Genomic DNA, 6,121 nt, shown 5'->3' on the forward strand with positions numbered 1-6,121 from the left:
GATACTATATGCCACTTCATCCGTCTGGAAGAAGCTGGGAAGTGAGTCGAGAAGATGTTTATGTTATCAAAATCATCGGTAAAGGAGCCTTTTCTCAGGTTGCCCAGGCGACAGTGAAAAACGTACAAGAACATGAGGAGGAAACAACAGAAGCAGTAAAAATGTTGAAAGGTTTGGTTCCCGCCTGTCCTTGTTATATTCTTGTAAGAGCACACAATTGAAGCGGTAAACTAGCTTTATAAGGTTTAGAAAGTCGACTTGCGTTGATACAGTGATCAGAGGATATAAACACTAGAAATAAATAAGAACACAGCTTTCCAACTCCTACTGACCACACTTTTACGCTAAATGAAAAAAATAAATAAATAAATAAATATATATATATATATAGAGAGAGAGAGAGAGAGAGAGAGAGAGAGAGAGAGAGAGAGAGAGAGAGAGAGAGAGAGAGAGAGAGAGAGAGAGAGAGAGAGAGAGAGTTACAGGAAACTCAACACTGGACAACTTCTGTGGAAAACTGTAATTGCCCTGAGCGGGATTTGAACCCACGTCCCCCTGATCACTAGTCGGGTGTGATGACCACTACACTATCAGGACAACCATGCTGGCAACATGGCTGATTGATCACTTAATGTGTGGCACTTTACGTGGGACTCCCTAAGGGCCAGTTTTTCTATGTGATAACGTTGGATCAACATGTGATTCACAGGCGGACAAGGGTAATTAATGTAAAGAGTCAGTTAAGTAGATCCCTTGAGCCAACAACGTATCACCCCCAGGAGAATCGCAAATAGATTCACAATCCAAGTTGAGGAAAATTAAGAGAAAAATACAGGAAACTCAACACTGGACAACTTCTGGGGAAAACTGTAATTGCCCTGAGCGGGATTTGAACCCACGTCCCCCCTGATCACTAATCGGGTGTGATATATATATATATATATATATAAAGATGAATTTCTGGAGTCGGACTAGTTCAAAAACATTTAATTGCTACTCGGAGTTTCATGCTTCTAATGAAGCAATCATCAGGCAACTGACAACAACAACGGTTACATGTAAAGATATACAAATTTGAAAGTGGGGAACAATGCTTACTAGCATAACGTGTCAAGATGTGATTGGACGGAAAAAGCGCTAAACGATCGGGTAAGACTATTTTAGGTGAACGCGCTACTTAACAGAAATTTCTTAGAATGTCTACAGGTTGATGTCATTTCGTTCCTGTGGTTAAGTGTCGACATTTCCGGCTTACAAATTATGAAATATTTTTCCCATAGACAAAGATTACATCTTTTGTTGGCATTAGAATACGACCTAGCTTGCTTTACTTTTTTCCACTTAATCTGATAATCGATGTTCTGTTCTTTTAGACTCCAAATATACTTGCTGAGCTCGGTTACATTTTTGTACCGTTCGTGCCTGAAAGAACATGTATGGTTTCTGTAGCGCTCCTTGAATGTTGTATCACACAGACCGATGTATGTCTCTTTTGTCTGTGAGGTCACGACCTCTGCTTGGTAGACAATGTTCCGGGTGTTACAATTTCCTCAAGTGGGCAGGAATTCTTGTCTCGGCAATTACAGTTGTCATCGATTTTTTCTGATTGATTTGATGATTTACTGATCTGGGCTTTGTTGTGGCTGGAGATGATGGTTTTTACGTTTCTCATACAGCTGTAGCTCAGCTTAAGGGTGTTTCGGTTGAAGATTTTGTGTAGTGGATTGGATTTAGGAAAATGTTTATCAATTAGTTGGAGGAAGCATTTACCGACTTTTGTTTCCACATTTTGGCTGTATGGCGGGTTAAACCACATGATGTTTCTTTGTCGGTTCTTGCTCTTTCGTGATGCATCAGGAATTGGCGCTTTGTATGACAGGTTGTACTTGTAGCCACTTTTATTAAGCGCATCTTGGTACACACCTTTGGCCTTGTCAAAGCAATCTTTGTCGGATGAAATTCTGAAAGACGCTTGTTGATGGATTCGGGAATGTTTCTTAGGATGGAAGGTGGATGGTTGGATTGCTTGTGTACATACAGCGGTATGTTTCCTTCTTTGTGTATGGTGAGTGCTTTCCGCTTTTTAGGTCGAGGGTGACATCTAAAAAATTAACTTTGGTTAGGTTGGCATCTACTGTGATTTTAAGGTCATTATCACGGAAAATTTGGCAGATATCTTTCTTAATTCTCTCGATCTCTTGTCGTGGTTTATTGAATGCTGATAGCCCATCATCGCGATAAAGACCGATGCTATTTCCGTACTTTTCGGTGAGGCGTGATAAGATGTAGCAACCAACCAGCTCGCGTGTTTCTGCTCCATCAAATGATCCCATGGTGACATCGAATCGGTCGTTGGAGGTCTTCTTTTCCCACGGGACGTTTTCGCTGAACAGCAGTGACCTTTTAGCGTGGATTATTATGTCACGCTCATGTGCGCTGATGGGTTGGTAACTATTGGCGAAATCCAGCGCCTTGCGGAGTAGCTTCTCGGTTATTGACGGGTAAAAATCGCACACGTCAAAACATATGAAAGATAGCACTTCTTTTTGTTGCAGGCCGTTAAACCATTTTAGAACGCTGGATGTGTTTTTCCATTGGTTGATTTAGTTTTATTGCTGATGGTCGTGTTGATATCATCAAGGATGCGCTTGCTTATCACTCCGATTTCAGATTTGGATGGATTGATTAAGCGCAGGTCGGGTGGTCGTGGAATGCGGGTTTGTGATCTTTTAAAGTAAGAAATGCTTCCTTTTCGGCTAGCTTATCGATGCGGTCATCTAGTTTGAGACTGTTCAGCTATTCTTGCAGGACTGTGCGTTTCAACTTTTGGACAACTTTGCTACTTGATTTTTTGTTAGGTTTTTGTTCCATTCTCCTTGATTAACTCTGTTGTAAGCGGTTATATTCATTTCTGTAGAATAATTTGTGGTTTTTGTCAGCAGGGATTCCTGCCCACGTTGGGGAAATTTGTAATGCCCTGAGCGGGATTTGAACCCACGTCCCACCTGATTACCGGTTGGGTGTGATCACCACTACACTATCAGAGCAAAAAAGAACCATGCTGGCTACATGGCCGATTCTGAAATAGTCAGTGGGAATAATTTCTACGTGTTCTCCCAGGCTATGTGTTTTTCCAGCAACTAGATGACACTGGATCGACAGGATGACGATTCACATGTAACTGATTCACATGTAACGATTCATCACATGTCAACATATAGAATATAATATATATATTATATATATATATATTATATATATATATTATATATATATATATATATACTTATTATATATATAATATAATAATATATATATATAGTATATATATATACAGATGTGTAAGACTATGTTGGTTTGGCCAACGTATGATGACCTTAGAGAAAAGGATCACAAGGATACAAGACGATTCTTTCTTACAAAAGCATACGTTGAATGGACAGAAGAAGATGGCGAACTTTTTCTCGTATATAATACAATACATTACAATAAAATTAACAAATAATACAAAATGCAAAGAGAATACAGCGGCAAGAGATGGTTAATTACAGCGAATCCTATTTTTTAGAATTAAACTCTGCACCTTTTTGTCAGACCATGAGGTTTGAGGGTGGATAATTGCGCACACCAAACAGCTTCTCTTGTGAGAAGATACGGTCATCAAGAGTAGTATTGTTGCGCTAAGGTTACATAACTGTTCAGATTATGTAAAAATTCAAAATCTTTGAGAGTATGAGGTTCTTTTGTTGAAATGAATAGCAACTTCACAAGTACGTTTTTTTTTTTTTTTTTTTTTTTTTTTTTTAGTGATCATGGAAGACTTTTGTTGCGGAAACGAATTTTAAATTGCATCCTTGCTAGTGGAACCAACATATTGCACATTACATTTCTTGCACGTGACAATGTAAATGACATTTTTAGATTTCCAACTGAGAATTTGAGTGATAGGAATAGTCCTGCTAGTACTAGTACTAGTAAAAACAAAATTCTGTCTCGCTTTCCTTTAAAAAAGACTCCAAACAATTTGGGGGTTCCACTTGTTCTTGATTTTTTAATCCCCGATTAACCACATGCAATTGGAAAAATTATTAGGAAACACAAGCACTTAATTTATAATTCACGCATCTCTAAAGAAATATCTTTCCTCGAGAGGGTCCATCATTCCTGCCTTTCGTAGAACTAAAAAACATCAAAGAAATCCCTTAGCAGTAAGCTTCGTGGGCAACATCGCGCGCATCCGATAATCAGCGGGGTTGCTTTAAATGTAACAGCCAAATGTGATTTTATGTAAAAAATTTGTTTAAAGGAAAGCAATTGTTTGTACTAGTACTAGTACTAAGCCAGGACTTATCTATCACTCACAAAATTCTCAGTTGTAAATGCTAAAAATGTCATTTCTTGGTCACGGTGTGCAAGAAAATGTAGATGTGCAATATGTTGGTTCGCACTAGCAATGACTTAAAATTCGTTTCCGGCAACCACAAGTCTTCCATGATCACTAAAAAACGGTACTTGTGAGAGTTGTCTATCATTCAACACAAAAGAACCTCATACTCTCAAAGATTTTGGGGGGGGGGAAAGTTTAAGAATTGGACAGTGTATGTAACCTAGCCGCCAACAAAATTACTCTTGATGAACCGTCTTCTCACAAGAGAAGCTTTTTGGTGTTCTCAATTTTCGGAAACCTTAAACCTCATGGTCTAAACAAAGGTGCGAGTTTAATTCTAAAAAATAGATTCGCTATAATTAAACACTATCTTGCCGCTGTATTCCTATTTGTCATTTTGAATTATCTTTTACGGGTAATTCTTATGGGATTCCATGATAAAATAATTAATTTTCTTTGCCTACTTGTGTTATGCTATTGTTTTGAATAACTTATTTAAGGCCTTTCATTTTTTGTAAACTTTATTCCAAGCAGTGATATCGCAGTGCTGAAGAAACCCGAATGGGCGAAACGTCCCTGCATTAAAGACAAACGAGAAAAGTTCGCATCTTCTTCTGTCTATTCAACTTGAAAACGAAGATTGTAAGTACAAGATTTGGTTATGTAAAAAAACTTAGTACAATAGCTCATTAATTTGATGGGTGTTAATCTAGATTTAGAGGCTCGGTCCCATTGCAACCATTCATAACGTTCTCATTCTTGCGGATTTCTATCGCTTCATGTTCGTCGTTACGAAATGAGGGATGTCAAGATCCACGTCTAGCTTCAACCACACGATTACCATTGTGTATATTGGCAGGGAAATTTGGTCAAAGGTAACACGGCTGACGGACAGAACGTCTCCTAGACTCAAAAGGCTTAACGTCATCATCAGGATCCTCGAACGGTAGATCGCGAACATAATACAGAACGAACCCTCAGATCGCGCGGAACAACACGTGACGTGGGAATCATCGAAAACAAGACCGGAACGAGATCAAATCATCACAAGAGGGCTGATCCTTGAAAGTCAGTAGCGAACACGGTCCGCCCCGCAAAAAACTGGCAAACACTTGTAACCTTTTCAGCATCTACTGTCTTCCGAACAGACGGGGTAACACCTCCCGACGAACCACAATTGGCATGAACTAACTGAATCTGGGAAGTGTAGCACAACACTGTTTTGGACGAGCGAAGGAACGACCTGGCTGTACACAATTTAGGGTTGGGTCCACGCCTTTTCCCATCCCGTCAGGTACTGATTTACAGTACCCAAAAAATAAACAAACAAGCCAATTTGATCACAATCACACTAGCTTTTTTTTTTTTTTTTTTCGTGAAAAGACAACCTTTATTCCAAATAAAAACTAAAACCAGCTATTTACAACACACAGCACACACTAAAGAAGGGAGGAAGCACAAGAAAAACCGATTGAAAACCAAAAGCCGGAGTAAGCAGCTAGCCGCTCAGAGCGCGGGTTGCGGCTAACGGTAGAGTCCATGACCAGCGCAAATTCCCTAAGGAGAGACCCTGATAGGGGCGGACACCGCGAACAGCGCACGGACAAAAGGCCTACAAGGATTTAATGGTACAACTTAGATTATAACTCGGGGAATGTCCATTCTCCACGGCACAAAACCGTCCAGAAGCCAAAGATGCGTCGAAAGCGAGATTGAGAAAGGCGTTTAGAATCC

At 39.6% G+C, this 6,121-nt stretch overlaps 1 non-coding gene across 1 annotated transcript; it reads right to left on the minus strand.

Moving 5' to 3' along the window:
* Nucleotides 1-524: 524 nt before the first annotated feature.
* Trnat-agu (transfer RNA threonine (anticodon AGU)) lies at nucleotides 525-597 on the minus strand. The gene has a single exon. It is a non-coding gene; the product is annotated as a tRNA-Thr (tRNA).
* Nucleotides 598-6,121: the final 5,524 nt, after the last annotated feature.

Source organism: Montipora foliosa, unplaced genomic scaffold (genome assembly GCF_036669935.1).
Source record: "Montipora foliosa isolate CH-2021 unplaced genomic scaffold, ASM3666993v2 scaffold_458, whole genome shotgun sequence".
Lineage (NCBI taxonomy): Eukaryota > Metazoa > Cnidaria > Anthozoa > Scleractinia > Acroporidae > Montipora > Montipora foliosa.